The sequence below is a fragment of the Hyla sarda genome, chromosome 1 (genome assembly GCF_029499605.1).
Source record: "Hyla sarda isolate aHylSar1 chromosome 1, aHylSar1.hap1, whole genome shotgun sequence".
Lineage (NCBI taxonomy): Eukaryota > Metazoa > Chordata > Amphibia > Anura > Hylidae > Hyla > Hyla sarda.
The window spans coordinates 613193909-613214478 of NC_079189.1; the positions used below are offsets into that span (position 1 = coordinate 613193909).

General features: G+C 46.6%; 1 protein-coding gene across 1 annotated transcript in view; it reads right to left on the reverse strand.

The window, feature by feature from the left end:
- The window catches only part of LOC130297455 (zinc finger protein 585A-like), an 87574-nt gene that overhangs the window by 54357 nt on the left and 12647 nt on the right, over positions 1-20570 (reverse strand). The window lies entirely within an intron of this gene.

Consider the following 20570-nt stretch of genomic DNA (forward strand, 5'->3'; position numbering starts at 1 on the left):
AGCTGAGCTGTATGTGTACACAGTAGAGCTGTATATGTGTAATGTACATGTAGCTGAGCTGTATGTGTACACAGTAGAGCTGTATATGTGCAATGTGCATGTAGCTGAACTGTATGTGTACACAGTAGAGCTGTATATGTGTAATGTGCATGTAGCTGAGCTGTATGTGTACACAGTAGAGCTGTATATGTGTAATGTACATGTAGCTGAGCTGTATGTGTACACAGTAGAGCTGTATATGTGTAATGTACATGTAGCTGAGCTGTATGTGTACACAGTAGAGCTGTATATGTGTAATGTACATGTAGCTGAGCTGTATGTGTACACAGTAGAGCTGTATATGTGTAATGTGCATGTAGCTGAGCTGTATGTGTACACAGTAGAGCTGTATATGTGTAATGTACATGTAGCTGAGCTGTATGTGTACACAGTAGAGCTGTATATGTGTAATGTACATGTAGCTGAGCTGTATGTGTACACAGTAGAGCTGTATATGTGTAATGTAGCTGAGCTGTATGTGTACACAGTAGAGCTGTATATGTGTAATGTACATGTAGCTGAGCTGTATGTGTACACAGTAGAGCTGTATATGTGTAATGCACATGTAGCTGAGCTGTATGTGTACACAGTAGTGCTGTATATGTGTAATGTACATGTAGCTGAGCTGTATGTGTACACAGTAGAGCTGTATATGTGTAATGTACATGTAGCTGAGCTGTTTGTGTACACAGTAGAGCTGTATATGTGTAATGTACATGTAGCTGAGCTGTTTGTGTACACAGTAGAGCTGTATATGTGTAATGTACATGTAGCTGAGCTGTATGTGTACACAGTAGAGCTGTATATGTGTAATGTGCATGTAGCTGAGCTGTATGTGTACACAGTAGTGCTGTATATGTGTAATGTACATGGAGCTGAGCTGTATGTGTACAGTAGAGCTGTATATGTGTAATGTGCATGTAGCTGAGCTGTATGTGTACACAGTAGTGCTGTATATGTGTAATGTACATGTAGCTGAGCTGTATGTGTACACAGTAGAGCTGTATATGTGTAATGTACATGTAGCTGAGCTGTTTGTGTACACAGTAGAGCTGTATATGTGTAATGTACATGTAGCTGAGCTGTATGTGTACACAGTAGAGCTGTATATGTGTAATGTGCATGTAGCTGAGCTGTATGTGTACACAGTAGTGCTGTATATGTGTAATGTACATGTAGCTGAGCTGTATGTGTACACAGTAGAGCTGTATATGTGTAATGCACATGTAGCTGAGCTGTATGTGTACACAGTAGTGTTGTATATGTGTAATGTACATGTAGCTGAGCTGTATGTGTACACAGTAGAGCTGTATGTGTAATGTACATGTAGCTGAGCTGTATGTGTACACAGTAGAGCTGTATATGTATTATGTACATGTAGCTGAGCTGTATGTGTACACAGTAGAGCTGTATATGTGTAATGTACATGTAGCTGAGCTGTATGTGTACACAGTAGAGCTGTATATGTGTAATGTACATGTAGCTGAGCTGTATGTGTACACAGTAGAGCTGTATATGTGTAATGTACATGTAGCTGAGCTGTATGTGTACACAGTAGAGCTGTATATGTGTAATGTACATGTAGCTGAGCTGTATGTGTACACAGTAGGTGTATGTGTAATGTACATGTAGCTGAGCTGTATGTGTACACAGTAGAGCTGTATGTGTAATGTACATGTAGCTGAGCTGTATGTGTACACAGTAGAGCTGTATATGTGTAATGTGCATGTAGCTGAGCTGTATGTGTACACAGTAGAGCTGTATATGTGTAATGTATATGTAGCTGAGCTGTATGTGTACACAGTAGAGCTGTATATGTGTAATGTACATGTAGCTGAGCTGTATGTGTACACAGTAGTGCTGTATATGTGTAATGTGCATATAGCTGAGCTGTATGTGTACACAGTAGAGCTGTATATGTGTAATGTACATGTAGCTGAGCTGTATGTGTACACAGTAGAGCTGTATATGTGTAATGTACATGTAGCTGAGCTGTATGTGTACACAGTAGTGCTGTATATGTGTAATGTGCATGTAGCTGAGCTGTATGTGTACACAGTAGAGCTGTATATGTGTAATGTACATGTAGCTGAGCTGTATGTGTACACAGTAGAGCTGTATATGTGTAATGTGCATGTAGCTGAGCTGTATGTGTACACAGTAGTGCTGTATATGTGTAATGTGCATGTAGCTGAGCTGTATGTGTACACAGTAGAGCTGTATATGTGTAATGTGCATGTAGCTGAGCTGTATGTGTACACAGTAGTGCTGTATATGTGTAATGTACATGTAGCTGAGCTGTATGTGTACACAGTAGAGCTGTATATGTGTAATGTACATGTAGCTGAGCTGTATGTGTACACAGTATTGCTGTATATGTGTAATGTACATGTAGCTGAGCTGTATGTGTACACAGTAGAGCTGTATATGTGTAATGTACATGTAGCTGAGCTGTATGTGTACACAGTAGAGCTGTATATGTGTAATGTACATGTAGCTGAGCTGTATGTGTACACAGTAGTGCTGTATATGTGTAATGTACATGTAGCTGAGCTGTATGTGTACACAGTAGAGCTGTATATGTGTAATGTACATGCAGCTGAGCTGTATGTGTACACAGTAGAGCTGTATATGTGTAATGTGCATGTAGCTGAGCTGTATGTGTACACAGTAGAGCTGTATATGTGTAATGTGCATGTAGCTGAGCTGTATGTGTACACAGTAGAGCTGTATATGTGTAATGTACATGTAACTGAGCTGTATGTGTACACAGTAGAGCTGTATATGTGTAATGTACATGTAGCTGAGCTGTATGTGTACACAGTAGAGCTGTATATGTGTAATGTACATGTAGCTGAGCTGTATGTGTACACAGTAGTGCTGTATATGTGTAATGTACATGTAGCTGAGCTGTATGTGTACACAGTAGAGCTGTATATGTGTAATGTACATGTAGCTGAGCTGTATGTGTACACAGTAGAGCTGTATATGTGTAATGTACATGTAGCTGAGCTGTATGTGTACACAGTAGAGCTGTATATGTGTAATGTACATGTAGCTGAGCTGTATGTGTACACAGTATTGCTGTATATGTGTAATGTACATGTAGCTGAGCTGTATGTGTACACAGTAGAGCTGTATATGTGTAATGTACATGTAGCTGAGCTGTATGTGTACACAGTAGAGCTGTATATGTGTAATGTACATGTAGCTGAGCTGTATGTGTACACAGTAGTGCTGTATATGTGTAATGTACATGTAGCTGAGCTGTATGTGTACACAGTAGAGCTGTATATGTGTAATGTACATGCAGCTGAGCTGTATGTGTACACAGTAGAGCTGTATATGTGTAATGTGCATGTAGCTGAGCTGTATGTGTACACAGTAGAGCTGTATATGTGTAATGTGCATGTAGCTGAGCTGTATGTGTACACAGTAGAGCTGTATATGTGTAATGTACATGTAACTGAGCTGTATGTGTACACAGTAGAGCTGTATATGTGTAATGTACATGTAGCTGAGCTGTATGTGTACACAGTAGAGCTGTATATGTGTAATGTACATGTAGCTGAGCTGTATGTGTACACAGTAGTGCTGTATATGTGTAATGTACATGTAGCTGAGCTGTATGTGTACACAGTAGAGCTGTATATGTGTAATGTACATGTAGCTGAGCTGTATGTGTACACAGTAGAGCTGTATATGTGTAATGTACATGTAGCTGAGCTGTATGTGTACACAGTAGAGCTGTATATGTGTAATGTACATGTAGCTGAGCTGTATGTGTACACAGTAGAGCTGTATATGTGTAATGTACGTGGAGCTGAGCTGTATGTGTACAGTAGAGCTGTATATGTGTAATGTACATGTAGCTGAGCTGTATGTGTACACAGTAGAGCTGTATATGTGTAATGTACATGTAGCTGAGCTGTATGTGTACACAGTAGAGCTGTATATGTGTAATGTACATGTAGCTGAGCTGTATGTGTACACAGTAGAGCTGTATATGTGTAATGTACATGTAGCTGAGCTGTATGTGTACACAGTAGAGCTGTATATGTGTAATGTACGTGGAGCTGAGCTGTATGTGTACAGTAGAGCTGTATATGTGTAATGTACATGTAGCTGAGCTGTATGTGTACACAGTAGAGCTGTATATGTGTAATGTACATGTAGCTGAGCTGTATGTGTACACAGTAGAGCTGTATATGTGTAATGTGCATGTAGCTGAGCTGTATGTGTACACAGTAGAGCTGTATATGTGTAATGTGCATGTAGCTGAGCTGTATGTGTACACAGTAGAGCTGTATATGTGTAATGTACATGTAGCTGAGCTGTATGTGTACACAGTAGAGCTGTATATGTGTAATGTACATGTAGTCCTGATGTTAATGACGCTCCGAGGCTTCATCCCCTCAGAGATCTGGTAACAAACCATAGAGTCACCTGGTTAATTCTTCTCCACACTTCGGCCGAATACAACTTGTTCTTCCCTCTATAACCTAAGGAAGGACCCTGTGTAGAGTAGGAGACCCCACTAATCTAACACCTATAGGATCAGAATGTCCTAGAAGCCAGAAGATGATTTTCTGGTTTTGTCCTGTCCGTGGCCCTGCGTTAATTGCCGGGACCGGGCGCAGGGCGTACAGGTATGCCCTGCTTCCTTGAGAGGTTAAACAAACCTAATGGGAGTAAATGTCCTGTTCTGTGGACAGGGGATAGGATGTCTAGGGGCGGAGTACTCCTTTACCTAAAATAGAAGGGAAATATATGATTATACTCTCTTCCAAAATGACATAGATCGATCTATAACCCTCCAGGGAGCCCCATAATTTGGGGGATAGATTGTCTGAGAGGTGACCTGCTGACCTCCAGGACACTTCACACATTTCACAGATTTTGGGAGATATCGATTGGATTTAGAATTATTTTCTTGGCACTTTAGATGTCACCTTCCTCTACACAATAATAGAGCAGAAAAAGGGGGGGGGCAGCTCTGGAGTTCTTCCTAAACCGATTAGAACAGGTCCCATTAGAACAAACATCTTTTATAGGGGAGTTCATCACCTTCATTTTATACCATATTTTATTGTGAATATGAGGAGACAGCGATGGGAACCACTTTCACACCCAGTTATCAATCTATACATTGGCCGCTGGGAGGAAACAACTAATGTTGAAGATTATGATAATGAGGCAGAGATACTGAAAAAGGAGTTGATCAGTAAGGGATTACAAAAGGCCAGTGGGGAAGTTCATAAAAAAAACCTAGGCACGATATATAGGTACTCTGCCCCTGGACATGTTATCATCTATCCTTTGGATAAGTTGTCTGATCGCGGGGGGGTCCGGTTGCTTGGATCCCCCATGATCTTGGACCAGCCCCCCGTCATTCTGAACATTTATGCTCAAAATGCTGGGGTCAGACGGCCATCCTCCATTCATGTCAATGGGAGGGGGCGTGACGGCTGTGGTCGCTCATCATGCCCCCTCCGGTAGATATGAATTGAGGGGGCATGGCGGGATGTCACGAGGGACCGTGACGTCTCATCTCCTTTTTGGAGGCAGTGCTTGGCACAGAATGCTGGGGGGCTGCACAGAGATCGCGGTGGACCCCTGCAATCATACATATTATCCCTTATCCATAGGATGTATGATCGTAGGGGTCCCGTGATCTCGGTGCAGCCCCTGGCATTCTGTGCTGGGCGCTGCCTCTGAGATGGGGATGTGACCTCCCTGCCTTGCCCCCTAGTGATGTCACACCTCCTCCATTCTTTTCTATGGAAGGGGGCGTGACAGCTGTGGTCGCTCATCATGCCCCCTCACGTAGACATGAATTGAGGATGCATGGTGGGAAGTCACATCCCCGTCTCAGAAGCAGAGTCCGACACAGAATGCCGGGGGCTGCACCAAGATCGCGGGGTCCCCAGCGATGGGATTCCTGCGATCATACACATTATCCCATATCCAAAGGATGTATGATCGCAGGGGTCCCGCTGCTGGGGACCCCCACGATCTCTGTGCAGCCCCCGGCGCCGGGGGGCTGCCTCTGAGAGGGGATGTGACCTCACAGCCATGCCCCCTAGTGATGTCACACTACGCCCCCTCCATTCATGCCTATGGGAGGGGGCGTGACGGCCGTCACGCCCCCTCCCATAGACATGAATGGAGTGGCTGTGACGTCACGTCCCAGTCTCTGAGGCAGCGCCCGGCACAGAATGTCAGGGGCTGCAACGAGATCGCGGGGGTTCCCAGCAGCGGGACCCCTGCGATCATACATCTTATTCCCTATCCTTTAGGGGATAAGATGTATAAACCCGGAATATACCTTTTAATGTCTGACGGAGAATCAAAGTAGGTAGTGTACGTGGTTCTAAGGAGTTGTGTTGCTTTGAGAAAAAGACTTAGCTGACTTCTAACATCTGCCACGATTCTCCCCCTCAGCACCGCCTTCGCTGCATCGCAGAATAGTCTGGGGTCATTTGCATGTTTAACATTCATGTCGAAATATTCCATCCACCAGCTATTTAAATGTGCTTGGAATGTGGTATCGGCAGCGAGTTCAGAGGGGAAGCGCCAGAAAATATCCGTTCCCTTGGCTGTACCTAGAGCCACATTAAAGAGGCACTGTCATTTTGAATTTTTTTTATATATTTTGTAGTACTATTGATAAGATGACTTTTTTAAATATACATTTATTTAAAAAAAATTCTATTTTACTAAAAAATGAAAATAGTCGCCACTAGGGGTCATCTGTCTTTATGCAGACAGACTAGTCTGTATTTTGCAGCATACTGGATACCGGCCGTAAAGTGTGTTGGTATCCAGTATAGGAGATCACCATTGCACCACTACAGCCTTCAGCTGTTCCCATGATGGGAGTTGTAGTTTTACAACAGCTGGGGGTACAATCTTTGTAAAACTCTGTTTTAAAGCTGTGTATTCTCCAGCTGTGTGCCTCCAGCTCTTACAAAACTACAGGATGTGTGGGCATGCTGGGAGTTGTAGTTTTGCAACAACTAAAGGCAACACTGCTCTAACACAGTGCTTTATAAACACTGCAGCTCCAGCTCTTGCAAAACTACAACAGCCAAAGCTTTCTCTGACTCCTAAATGACAAAGAAGCTGATCAGACATTCAGGAGTCTGTGAAAGCTGAATGACACACATAGTGAGCTATGTTGATTAGCATCCAGCTTTACTAGGAACAGATAGAAAATGTATGCACAACTGTACAGTGATTTGCAGACTGCCAGGCTGCTCCCTGACTGAGAGCAGATGAGTCATCACAGTGAGGGAAAGACATGGACACGCCCCCTCCCTAAGGCAAGAAGTCAAAGCAAGTGAGCAACATATAAAGGCTATTTATATGGGATATATAGGTCTTAGACACAGAAATATGTATATGTACATGATCAGAATTTAAGCAATATTGGGGAATGGTCCGATATAGCTATATCAACAATTTCAACCTCCGTTACTCTATGGAGCAAGGGGAGGCCCCACAGGAGAAGATATTGGATAGTATGTAGATTAATTAATAATGGACACAAGCATTGTCTATTAATATCTAATAGACTAATAACGTGATGACATTAACCTCGATAATCATGATGGGAACATGTCAATATGAAAATATGGAAAGATGTCACATGTTAATATTTGAATATGGAAGAGGCTATATGGGAATCCAATCTGGGCACCAAGATGAATATGACCCAGAACCTGAATATAAGAAATATTTACTAGATGCCTAGTATGACCGCTATTAGTGATGAGAGGAATTATTCACCGATCACATGATATTAAATATATAAATACCCCAGACTATTCTGCGATGCAGTGAAGACCGTGCTGAGGGGGAGAATCATGGCAGATGTTAGAAAAAGTCAGCTAAGTCTTTTTCTCAAAGCCACAAAACTCCTTAGAACCACGTACACTACCTACTTCTGCCAACCTGCCACCCACCCTAACAACCCCCACCTCCAAACGAACAGTCCATCTCAACCCTTCAACCCTAACTCAGCAAGCTATAAAAGAGTCAGGCAAAGCAGACAGGCAAGGAATTGTGGTGTGTAAGTCACGGCCTCCCAATGGAAGACAGTAGGGAGACAAATGAGAGGGGAAGGTCACAGCAAACCCCACCGTCACAGCCATCACTCAAACCAAACAGTAAACATTCAGACCGGCCAGACTAACAGTTCAAACAACAATCCCACCTACACGCAATGCAAGAATCAGAGAAACGAGCAATTATGTCCCAATTTCAGAAGGAGTAAACTTCCTCACCCAGGGACCCCAAATGCCATAAAACTTCCGCTCCACCATTCATTTAATGTAGATCCCCTTTTCCAATCTAGCTACATATTTAATCCGAGCAATCAAATCCGCCACATCCGTAGGAGTAGACCTAATCCAGTATTGCAAAAAATATAGAAGAAATGTCTGCACTCACCACGGTAATCCTTTTAAAATCCTGACTTTATTCATGCAAATAGCAATGTCCATAAGGCTGGGTTCACACCACGTTTTTCAAATACGGTTACCGTATACGGTTTTCCACTAAAAAAAAACGTATGGCAAAAACCGTATGCAACCTTATACAACCGTATGACTCCAAATTAAAACGTATACGGTTTTTCCCCGTACGGTTCTATCCGTTTGCATCTGTTTTGCTATTTTGTTGGAATTAGTTTTCTAGCAATTTAATAAAGTTACTGTTGTTCTATTGAAATTCCAATCTGCGCATGTGTCAACTCCAAAAACGGATTAGAAAAACCGTGTGCAACCGTATTCTGAAATTCTGTGTACGGTTCTCATAGACAACAATGTTAAAAGAACCGCATACGGTTCGCATACGGTTTTCCAACCGGAGGCAAAAACGTGGTCGACAGCGTTTTTGCCTACGGTTGAAAAATCGGCAAAACCGTATCCGAGGCAAAACGGATGCAACCGTACACAACATTTGGAATACAGTTTACAATGCATTCTCTATGCATACAGTTTCAGATACGGTTGTATACGTTTTTCGCGGAAAACCGTATACGGTTACCGTATTTAAAAAACGTGGTGTGAACCCAGCCTTACAAAGGTAATCACACCTGGGTGAACAGGGAGGGAGAACAGCTAGCGGCTATACAGCCGGAGTATACTGGAACAACAGCACCGTCTCTCGTCTATGACGCTTCTTCCGGTTTCTAGATCTTTGGATTACTATCCAGGTACAGTGGTCCCTCAACATACAATGGTAATTTGTTCCAAACGAGCCATCGTTTGTCGAATCCATCGTATGTTGAGGGATTCGTGCAATGTAAAGTATAGGAAGCTGTACTCACCTGTCCCCGCCGCTCAAGATGGTGTTCCCGGGCCTCCGCTGGGCTCTCCGCTGTCTTCTCCGGTCCTCCGCTGTCTTCTCCGGTCCTCCGCTGTCTTCTCCGCTCCTCCGCTGTCTTCTCCGCTCCTCCGCTGTCTTCTCCGCTCCTCCGCTGTCTTCTCCGCTCCTCCGCTGTCTTCTCCGCTCCTCCGCTGTCTTCTCCGCTCCTCCGCTGTCTTCTCCGCTCCTCCGCTGTCTTCTCCGCTCCTCCGCTGTCTTCTCCGCTCCTCCGCTGTCTTCTCCGCTCCTCCGCTGTCTTCTCCGCTCCTCCGCTGTCTTCTCCGCTCCTCTGCTGTCTTCTCCGCTCCTCCGCTGTCTTCTCTGGTCCTCTTCTGTCTTCTCTGGTCCTCTTCTGTCTTCTCCGGTCCTCCGCTGTCTTCTCCGGTCCTCCGCTGTCTTCTCCGTTCCTCCGCTGTCTTCTCCGCTCCTCCGCTGTCTTCTCCGCTCCTCCGCTGTCTTCTCCGGTCCTCCGCTGTCTTCTCCGCTCCTCCGCTGTCTTCTCCGCTCCTCCGCTGTCTTCTCCGCTCCTCTGCTGTCTTCCGCAAGGCCTTACTGGGCCTGTGTAGCGACGTCATTACGCCGCTTCGTACGCCATTCCTATTGGATGACGTGCGGAGCAGCGTATTGACATCATCGGAGAGGGCCGAGAAGACACCGGAAGACCAGCGCTGGACCCGGAGGGCACCCCGGAGCATCGTGGAGGGGTAAGTAATACTTACCGCACCACACGGGGAACATTAAGCTGCTATCCGGGAGCAGCTTAAGCATTTGGCGCTGCCGGATAGCACTTAATGCGATGGCCCCGACATAAAAAAGCATCGTATGTCGATTTGATCATATGTCGGGGCCATCGTAGGTCGGGGGGGTCACTGTATATATAACAAGGGGAAGGGGGAGGAGTGACCCAACACCAGGTAGGTATACAAATCACAAAAGTAAAAACAAAGATAAAACAATTATCCTGCGATCTATAAAAATGAGCTCAAATCGTTTCTTTCATTTAACCCATTAGGGCCCAAAGCTTTTAATTTGGTAATCCAGTTTGCTTCACATTGTAACAGTTTTTGATGTCGGTTGACAACTATTGGTTGTAAAGGAATTTGTTGTATTCCTTCAAATTTGAAGTCTTCTGACTTTCCGTTATGGAAATTATCCATGTGTGCTATAAATCGCGTTGCACCTACTTGGGGGGAAAAAGTCGGTGCGTCTTATACGGCGAATACACCCCTATCGCGGCGGTCCCTGCGGCCATGAACGGCCGGGACCCGCGGCTAATACAGGACATCACCGATCGTGGTGATGCCCTGTATTAACCCTTCAGACGCAGCGATCAAAGCTGACCGCCGCGTCTGAAGCGAAAGTGACACTAACCCGGCTGTTCAGTCAGCGATTTCACCGCGGCGGTCCCGAACAGCCCAACTGAATAGCCGGGTTAGTGCTTACAGGACACCGGGAGGGACCTTACCTGCCTCCTCGGTGTCTTCTCCGTTCAGGGATCCCCTGTATGGCCGGCGCTCTCCTTCCTCGTCATCACGTCATGCGTCTGCGTGCGTAACGACGTGATGGCGGCGACGGAGAGCGAGAATACCCGGCCGGCGGCAGAGACTTTCCGGAGCGACGGGGACACGGCGACAGCGATGGAGCGACATCCAGGGCAGCGGTGACGGGTCCGGAGCGGCGGGGACACGTGAGTATTACCTCCAGCCAACGGCTGTCCGGGCATGCTGGGAGTTGTAGTTTTGCAACATCTGGAGGTCCGCAGGTTGAAGACCACTATTGGGTTCAAAATCTTAAATTTTTTTGATTTTGCACCTAAAAATAGGGTGCGTCTTATACGCCGGTGCGTCCTATAGGGCGAAAAATACGGTATATAGTATAAAGTATAAGCCGCAATTGCATACAAGACAATATACTATATAGGTGCTTTTGCAAGAAATAAACTGATTTACAGTAATAGAATAAACACCTAGGTTGAAATTTTTCTGTCGCCACATCTATTTGCAATAGTTACAATTACCGCAAGGAAAATTACCGTGCGGCACTTGTTTTTTTTTTCATTTATTTCTCTTTTTTGATATAATCATGAATTGTCTTATTTTTTCTGAATGTGACTATGGGTTTATTTTTAGCTATTTCTGATATTAAAGGGGTAGTCCAGTGGTGAAAAACGTATCCCCTATCCTAAGGATAGGGGATAAGTTTGAGATCGCGGGGGGGTCCGACCGCTGGGGCCCCCTGCGATCTCTTTGTACGGGGGCCCCGGCTCTCCGGCCAGATAGCGGGTGTCGACCCCCGCACGAAGCGGCGGCCGATACGCCCCCTCAATACATCTCTATGGCAGAGCCGGAGATTGCCGAAGGCAGCACTCCGGCTCTGCCATAGAGTTGTATTGAGGGGGCGTGTCGGCCGCCGCTTCGTGCGGCGGTCGACACGCCCCCTTCCCACAGTCTGTCGGGGCTCCATACAGGAGATCACAGGGGGCCCCAGCAGTCGGACCCCCGCGATCTGCAACTTATCCCCTATCCTTAGGATAGGGGATAAGTTGTTCACCACTTGTTCACTACTGGACTACTCCTTTAAGGGATCTTGTTCTAAAATAAACCAGTTAGCAAGGATTTCATTTTTTATTGTATTGTTCATAAGGTTATTATCAAAAGAGAATATCAATCTTTTATTATCAATGCTTTTTCTTTTTTTCTTCTTTTTCAATCTATTGGGGACTAGTAATTCTTTTCTGTCTCTTTTCTGCTTTATGAAATGCGTCTTCTATAATTTTATCTGGATAATGTCTTCCTTTCAAGCGTATCTTTAACTCTTCGGCTTGCTCATAATATTTTATTTTATCACTATTTTTATTCTTTTTAAACGAATAAATTGGGAGTAAGGAATATTTTTTACATAGTGGGGATGAGAACTATTATAATCTAATAGAGAATTTTTCGCAATATTTTTCCTCTATCCTGCTGTAACTAGTTCTTGAATTTTTTAATGTTAGATTAATATCCAAAAAATTTCGTGATTTTTCTCCGAATTCAAAAGTAAATAACATTCATATCATTTCCATTTAGGTACTGTACAAATTGTTTAAACTCTTCACATGTACCGTCCCATATAATTAACACATCGTCCACATATCTCAAGAACCGCTTCACACAGCGGTAGAGATGAGCGAACTTACAGTAAATTCGATTCGTCACGAACTTCTCGGCTCGGCAGTTGATGACTTTTCCTGCATAAATTAGCTTTCAGGTGCTCCGATGGGCTGGAAAAGGTGGATACAGTCCTAGGAGACTCTTTCCTAGGACTGTATCCACCTTTTCCAGCCCAGCGGAGCACATAAAGGCTGAACTAATTTACGCAGGAAAAAGTCAACTGCCGAGCCGAGAAGTTCATGACGAATCGAATTTACTGTAAGTTCGCTCATCTCTACACAGCGGGTGAAGGGGTTCTTGAGAGTGTGGACGTATGTTTTTTCAAAGATAGCCAAATAAATATTATGTAGAGTACATGATACTGGTGACCCCATCGGGGTACCATGTAATTGTCTGTACCACTCATTGTTATACATAAAAGTATTATTCTCCAAAATGTAAAACGATTTGAGCTCATTTTTATAGATCGCAGGATAATTGTTTTATCTTTTGTTTTTATTTTTGTGATTTGTATACCTACCTGGTTTGGGGTCACTCCTCCCCCTTCCCCTTGTTATATATACCTTGATAGTAATCCAAAGATCTAGGAATGGGAAGAAGCATCATAGACGAGAGACTGTGCTGTTGTTCCAGTATACTCCGGCTGTATAGCCGCTCCCTGTTCACCCGGGTGTGATTACCTTTGTTATGGACATTGCTATTTGCTTGAATAAAGTCCGGATTTTAAAAGGATTACCGTGGTGAGTGCAGACATTTCTTCTATATTTTTGGAATTGTCTTTCTTCCTGCAATTGTCTGGCACCCCACCTAACCATATTCACACCGGGTTGATTCCACTGCTTGGCTTATTCTCTCAGCTGCAAGCATTAGGTGTTGCAGTGCCCATCCCACCTACGTTTTTCTACTGCCTAATCCAGTATTGCGCTATTAGTTTTCGAGCCTGATATAGAACACGTAGTATGCCAGTCTCCACTAGGGATGATTCCTGTCCGCAACCGATAAGACCCAGTAGACATATCTTAGGGAGTCGAGCTAAGGTCACCCCATACACCGTAAGGATGAGAGCGAGCACCTCCCTCCAATAAGTGTCTAGGAGTGGGCAGTCCAGAGATCATTTGCAATAGATGTGCCTCCAACTTACCACACCGTGGGCACGTAGAATAAGGTCGCACCCAAATTTTATCCAAGCACACATGAGTTTTAAATATTCTATGCAGAAGAAAAAGATGGTACAGCCTATTAGATTCCGACAGAGAGAGATAGGAAGTAAGTGCCAATGCTGTGGACCATTCCTCATCAGTCATAACACCAGCGTCCTTCTCCCATTTACCATGAACGGTCAAGGGGAATTTATCATGATGAAAGCTCAATAGTTCTCCATACGCCCATGAGATGATTCCAGCCGACTCTCTTTTCGAGACCACCGAATCCAAAACCCTATTATTGTGTATTTCTAACAAGAGGGACCTACTTTGTGTTTCATAAACATGGTGGAGCTGTAAGTACCTATAAAAGGAAGAGTGTGGTAGAACAAATTCCTCCTTCAAGTCCTCAAAGGACCTAACTATGCCCTGGACAGCTAATTTCTCCAAACTACACAGTCCCTTCCTCTCCCAAAAGCTAGCATCTATAAAGGAATAGAAATCAGGCAAGTCAGGGTTACACCACAGCGGGGAAAATTTTGTGCAACCATTAAGTCTGAGTAGTTTTCACGTGTGGCCCCAAAGCCTGCAGAATAAATGGGTAGTGGGAAAGGAGTCAGGAGGTCTAGTAAGGGTGCCTATCTCAAGTATGTGGAGAGGGATTTGTCCCCCTTGTCTGGCCATGAACAATTGAACAATCGTCCCATAGAACCTAACATACTAACAGATGCCCAACCGCGTATCTAATGCAATTGGGAGGCTAAAAATACAACCAGGGATTGGGAAGGGCCAGCCCCCAGAAGACTTACCCCTTCGAAGCATGTTATCCGCATAGAGCGCTACCCGCTCCTCAAGGGACCTATATCGAACAGGCCAGAGGCTCAATAGCCAAAGCAAAGAGCAGAGGCGACAGGGGGCACCCCTGCCACATGCCCTGCTGCAGCCGAAAGGACTCTGACAACTGGCCATTCACTCTAAGCCTAGCAACAGGGTCCCAATACAGCAATTGAACATATGAGAGAAACCGACACCCAAAAACCCATAGATCTCATCACCCGTCACAAGTAGTTCCATTTGACGCTATCAAAGGCTTTGGCAGCGTCCAATGAAATCAGTGATCTAGCACCAGCACCCTTCTGTGTCATCTGAAAGTTGAGGAAAACCCTACGAATATCATCCACCGCGGATTTGCCTGGCATAAATCCAATCTGGTCCCCATGAACTAACCACAGGACAACCTTAGAAAGTCTGTTAGCGAGTACCTGAGCCAGCAGCTTCACGTCTGCACAAAGAAGAGAAATAGGCCTGTAGGAGCCCACACACAGCAGATCATTACCAGGTTTAGGAAGGAAAACAACCATCACTTCCATCATGGAATGAGGCAATGCACCCACCTCCACCACTGCATTGAATACTCGCTGTAGTTGTGGCAAGAGCACACCCTAAAATTATTTATACACCTCACTTGGCAGACCATCAGGGCCCAGGGACCTCTCATTAGCAGCATCTTTCAGAGCCAGTTCTAATTCCTCCAGAGATATAGACGAGTCCAGCTCGCCCCTCTGCTCCGGAAAAAAGAGAAGGCAGAGACACTAAACCTACATAACCATCCAAGTCCGTCTCGGAACAAGCAGTCTTAGAAGAACATGCATCTTTATAAAAATCCACCATTACCCATAAAATGTCTCTATCTTCCGTATCCTCCCTCCCCGATCATCCCTCAAACAACTAATATACGTGACCCCCTGCTGAGCGCGAGCAATAGAAGCCAACAGTTTGCCTGTCCCTTCACCATTCTCAAAGTACCGCTGTTTAATAAAAAAAAAACGCTTGTGCTCCGCCACCTCCTCCAAATAGACAGTATAAGAATTTTGGGCCTGCAACCAGTTCTGAGATACAGGGGAAGGGGATGAAATATAACCGGCCTCGGCACTAACAACCGCAGTGCGTGACCTATCCCCCTTCTCTCTAGTATAGGACTTATGGAATCCAGGAAGGAAAAGGAAATCCAGCTCCCCCGAAAAATATAAAATGACGGTATAAAAACACAAAAAATGTATTTCATCCTTTAAAAATCAATGAGATGGTGAGAATTAAAAGCATAGATGAAATGCCGACGCGTTTCGAACCATATGGTTCTTAGTTCTTGGTGCCATGACTAAGAACCATATTGTTACGCCGAGCGCTCCGGCTCCCTGCTCCTCCCCGGAGCGCTCGCGGCGTTCTCCTCTCTGCAGCGCCCCGGTCAGACCCGTTGACCGGGAGCACTGCACTGTCACTGCCCGCGGGTCGCATCTCAGTCTACTCACCTGTCCCGTTCCCCGGCTGTCACATCCCGGCGCGCGCGGCCCCGCTCTCTAGGGGGCGCGCGTGAAGGCTCTCTGAGGTTTAAAGGGCCAGTGCAGCATTGATTGGTGCCTGGCCCAATCAGTACCTGCACCTGTGCCTTGCCTATTTAAACCCACTTCCCCTTTCTGTCCTCGCCGGATCTTGTTGCCTTGTGCCTTGTGAAAGCGTTTTGTGTGTGTCCTTTACCAGCGTTTCCAGACCTTCTGCTGTTGCCTTTGACTACGATCCCTTGCCGCCTGCCCTGACCTTCTGCTACGTCTGACCTCGCCTCTGTCTATTCCTCCTGTACCACACCAGTCTCAGCAGTCAGTGAGGTTGAGCTGCTACCGGTGGACACGACCTGGTTGCTACCGCCACAGCAAGACCATCCCGCTTTGCGGCGGGCTCTGGTGAAAACCAGTAGCAACTTAGAACCGGCCCTCCGGTACGGTCCACGCCAATCCCTCACTGACACAGGGGATCCACCACCAGCCTGCCGAATCCTGACAGTAGATCCGGCCATGGATCCCACTGAGGTGCCGCTGCCAAGTCTCTCTGACCTAACCACGGTGGTCGCCCAGCAATCCCAACAGATCGCGCAACAAGGACAACAGCTGTCGCAGTTGACCGCCATGCTACAACAGCTCCTGCTTCTCCTCCGCAGCAAGTTGCCACTTCCAGACTCCGCTTGTCCCTACCTGACAAGTTTGATGGGAACTCTAAGATGTGCCGTGGGTTCCTGTCCCAATGTTCCCTGCACCTCGAGATGATGTCGGATCAGTTCCCCACAGAATGGTCTAAGGTGGCTTTCGTGGTCAGTCTTTTGTCTGGAAAGGCCTTGTCCTGGGCCACACCGCTTTGGGACCGCAACGATCCTGCCACTGCTTCCGTCCAGATCTTCTTCTCCGAAGTACATAGTGTCTTTGAGGAGCCGGCCCGGGCTTCCTCAGCCGAGACGGCTCTTCTGAATCTCGTCCAAGGGAACTCTTCTGTGGGCGAGTACGCTATCCAGTTCCGCACCCTCGCCTCTGAGCTATCCTGGAATAATGAGGCCCTCTTCGCGACCTTCAAGAAAGGCTTATCCAGTCACATCAAAGATGTGGTGGCCGCACGAGAAATTCCTGCCACCCTGTCTGAGCTTATCCAGTTGGCCACTCGCATTGATATGCGTTTTTCTGAAAGACGCCAGGAGCTACGCCAAGAAAAGGACCTTGATCACTGGGTACCTCTCTTCCAGAATCCTCTGCAATCTACTCCTGTGCCTCCCGCCGAGGAGGCTATGCAAGTGGATCGGTCTCGCCTGACCCAAGAAGAGAGGTCTCGTCGCAGAAATGAAAATTTAATAAAAAAAAAACGCTTGTGCTCCGCCACCTCCTCCAAATAGACAGTATAAGAATTTTGGGCCTGCAACCAGTTCTCCTGAGATACAGGGGAAGGGGATGAAATATAACCGGCCTCGGCACTAACAACCGCAGTGCGTGACCTATCCCCCTTCTCTCTAGTATAGGACTGCCACCCTGTCTGAGCTTATCCAGTTGGCCACTCGCATTGATATGCGTTTTTCTGAAAGACGCCAGGAGCTACGCCAAGAAAAGGACCTTGATCACTGGGTACCTCTCTTCCAGAATCCTCTGCAATCTACTCCTGTGCCTCCCGCCGAGGAGGCTATGCAAGTGGATCGGTCTCGCCTGACCCAAGAAGAGAGGTCTCGTCGCAGAAATGAAAATTTATGCCTGTACTATGCTAGAACCGAACATTTCCTAGTGGCCTGCCCTATTCGTCCTCCGCGTCTGGGAAACGCACGCACCCTGTTCACGTGGGAGTGGCGTCTCTTGGTGTGAATTCAGCCTCTCCATGTCTGACTGTACCTGTGCGGATTTCTCCTTCCGCCAACTCCTCCTTCTCACCAGTGGCCTTCTTGGACTCAGGTTCTGCAGGAAACCTTATTTTGGCCTCTTTCGTTAATAGGTTCAGTATCCCAGTAACCAGTCTCGTCAAACCGCTCTTTATCTCTTCTGTTAACGGAGAAAAATTGGACTGCACTATGCGCTACCGCATTGAACCCCTGCCCATGAGCATTGGACTTCACCATGAAAAAATTGAATTTTTCATTCTTCCTAACTGCACCTCTGAAGTTCTTCTCGGCCTGCCTTGGCTCCAACGTCATGCTCCTACCCTCGACTGGACCACCGGGGAGATCAAAAGTTGGGGTCCTTCTTGTCACAAACGATGCCTCACATCTGCTCCCACTTGTCATACCCCTCAGGCTCCAACTTTACCGGGCCCTCCCAAGGCTTACCAGGACTTTTCTCATGTTTCCTGCAAAAAGCAAGCAGAGATCTTACCTCCTCATAGTCTCCTTCCTGGTACCACTCCGCCCCGTGGCAGGATTCACCCTCTGCCCCTCCTCCCCATTCCCACTTCTTCTGGATTTCCTGCCGTAGATTAAGTAACCTGGGACTTCTCCGTTATCTGGAAGGAGACTCAAGAGTCGCTCCTACTGGCCTCGTCTCGTATGAAGAGACTTGCAGATAAAAAGAGGGGGAGACCTAAGGGGGGGGGGGGAGGGTACTGTTATGCCGAGCGCTCCGGGTCCCTGCTCCTCCTCGGAGCGCTCGCAGCGTTCTCCTCTCTGCAGCGACCCGGTCAGACCCGTTGACCGGGAGCGCTGCACTGTCACTGCCGGTGGGGATGCGATCCACGTAGCGGGACGCACCCGCCCGCGGGTCGCATTCCAGTCTACTCACCTGTCCCGTTCCCCGGCTGTCACGTCCCGGCGCGCTCGGCCCCGCTGTCTAGGGCGCGCGCGCGCGCCGGCTCTCTGAGATTTAAAGGGCCAGTGCACCATTGATTGGTGCCTGGCCCAATCAGTACCTGCACCTGTGCCTTACCTATTTAAACCCACTTCCCCTTCCTGTCCTCGCCGGATCTTGTTGCCTTGTGCCTAGTCAAAGCGTTTTGTGTGTGTCCTGTTTCCAGACCTTCTGCCGTTGCCCTTGACTACGATCCTTTGCCGCCTGCCCTGACCTTCTGCTACGTCTGACCTCGCCTCTGTCTAGTCCTCCTGTACCACGCCAGTCTCAGCAGTCAGTGAGGTTGAGCCGCTACCGGTGGACACGAACTGGTTGCTACTGCCGCAGCAAGACCATCCCGCTTTGCGGCGGGCTCTGGTGAAAACCAGTAGCAACTTAGAACCGATCCTCCGATGCGGTCCACGCCAATCCCTCACTGACACAGAGGATCCACCACCAGCCTGCTGAATCCTGACACATATAGTTCAAAACGCGTCGGCGTTTCATCTATGCTTTTAATTCTCACCATCTCATTGATTTTTAAAGGATTAAATACATTTTTTGTGTTTTTATACCGTCATTCTATAATTTTCGGGGGAGCTGGATTTCCTTTTCCTTCCTGGATCCTATTGCAACTGGCTACACAGCTTGACCTGCATCCATGCTCCTCCACCAACTACCCTTCCAGTGGCTACTTCTACAGGGCGGTGAGCTGGTCTATTTTTTCTTTATGTACTTTTTATAGGACTTATGAGTACTAATGTCCCGGATAAAGAGGCCACGGAGGAACGCCTTGAGGGAGTCCCAAACTATGGAGATCGAAGCACACCCAGAGTAGAGACCAATAAAATACTTAAGTTCTACACCTACAATCTCTGCCATAGTCAGCAACTGCAACCAGAACGAGTTCAACCTCCACAGCAGGTGCACCTCCCCATTGTACCTGCAATTTTAGGCGGATAGGAAAATGGTCAGATAAACCCATGCAAAAGACCAGACCCACCATATCCGTATTACCAAATGCCATATCAATCCTAGATAGTGTCCCATGGGTAACAGAGTAGCAAGAATATTGTTTAGTGGTTGGATTACGATGATGCCACAGATCAGGCAAGTTAACCTCACCCAACATTCTCGCCAGACCCGTCGGCCTAGGGGTGGGGGGGGGGTTTGGGGGTGGGTGTAGAACCTGAGTTCACCAAAATCTATCCAAAGAAGCATCCAATACATGACTAAAGTCCCCGCAGAGAAGGAGAGGAGCTATAGGGAGCCCTGACACTATGGACAGAATACATTGTAACACAGAGCAACTATAAGGAGGAGGAATGTATACATCAACAATAATGAGCAATCGGTAAGACACTTCACAAACCAGGTATAGAAACCGACCATCAGGGTCCACAACAGAGGAGACCTAAAAGGAATAGATTTGTGAACTAGAATATTAACTCCCCTAGCATGAGAAGAGTATGTAGAATGATAAAAATGGCCGACCCATGCTCTTTGGAGGATGGCAGTTGTCAAATGGGTCTCAGACACAATATAGCAGGTTGGAACTGCCTCACAGAGTTAAATATGGCATAGCGTTTAGTGGCCTCCCCAAGCCCTGCTGCAGCAGTCATGGCAGGTGGGGTACCGGCAGAGAAACATGTGAGTCAGATACAGAAGCCTGCATGAAGGCATCAAAGTCCTCCAGAGGGTCCATGGAGCCTCAACATCAGCCAGAGGGAGAGGAGCTCCCCTAT